Raw genomic sequence first — 1,164 nt, forward strand, 5'->3', positions numbered from 1 at the left:
GGTAGTCACCGAAGCAACCGTGCCCGGTGAACACCTGCGTCATCCTGAAGGACAGGCCACCCCACGCCCTATCGGCCCACTGCTGTAGGTAGGGCGCAAGGGCCGTCGTGGTCCAGGTGCCAAACCCCCTGGGGTCCGCCAAGCGGAGATCCCAGAGGCCGTACGCCCGGCGCCTCTCTTCCTCCCGGATGGCGTCCACGGCCCGGGGGGCAGGGGCGGCTCCCCTGCCCCTTAGCGCTCGCACTCGATCGTACGAGCGCTTGCTCACACCGGCCGCAAGGTCGGCCGGGAGCACACCCGCGAGGGCCGCGGCCGCCGCGAGAGACACCGTCCTGTACGCGCGCGCGAGGTGGAGGAGGAGCTTCCGCTGTACAGCGTACAGCGCCCTTCGTACGCTGCCCCTTCTCTCCGCCTCCCCCGCCCAGATCGGGGCGCCATACATCACGCGGGACATGACGGCGCCCGCGTACATACGACGCACGGAGTCACCCGGACCACCCAGATTGGGCATTAGGCGGGCGATCGAGCCCGCCATCGCGCCAACTCTGGGGGCCAGCGCCGCAAAGTGCGCGCCGAAATCCCAACGGCCGTCCAGGGTTAGCCCCAGATACCGGATCGTGGGGGTCACCCGGACGTGGTCCGTCCCGACAAGGACCCAGGCCGGAGGGGGCACCCCGCGCCTCCCGTTGTGGAAGAAGATGCATTCTGTCTTCCGGGGGGCCACCTCCAGGCCCAGGGCCCTCACGGAGCCCACGACACGCGAGGTCGCGCGGGACGCGGCCCCAACCGCCTCCCACCAGTCGGCCCCCGCCGCGAGCACCAGCGTGTCATCCGCGTAGCACACGATCTCGGCTCCCGGCGGGAGAGCGGTGCGGAGGACGACATCGTACGTCAGGATCCAGAGCAGGGGGCCCAAGACGGACCCCTGCGGGACCCCGCACGACACCGTCACCCCGCATGTGCTACCGTCCCTGTCGGAGTACTCTACTCTCCTCTCCCGGAAGTAATCATAGATTATGGCGACCAGGTAGGGGGGCAGCCGGAAGTATTCCAGCGCCTCCCCCACCCGGCCCCAGGGGAGGGTGTTGAATGCGTTGACGATGTCTAGCGACACCGCCAACGCCACCCCCCCCCCTCCCCAACCGCGGCCCCCGCGAAGGCCCG

Source organism: Trachymyrmex cornetzi, unplaced genomic scaffold (assembly GCF_001594075.2).
Source record: "Trachymyrmex cornetzi isolate Tcor2-1 unplaced genomic scaffold, Tcor1.1 scaffold439, whole genome shotgun sequence".
In the NCBI taxonomy this organism is placed as follows: Eukaryota; Metazoa; Arthropoda; class Insecta; order Hymenoptera; family Formicidae; genus Trachymyrmex; species Trachymyrmex cornetzi.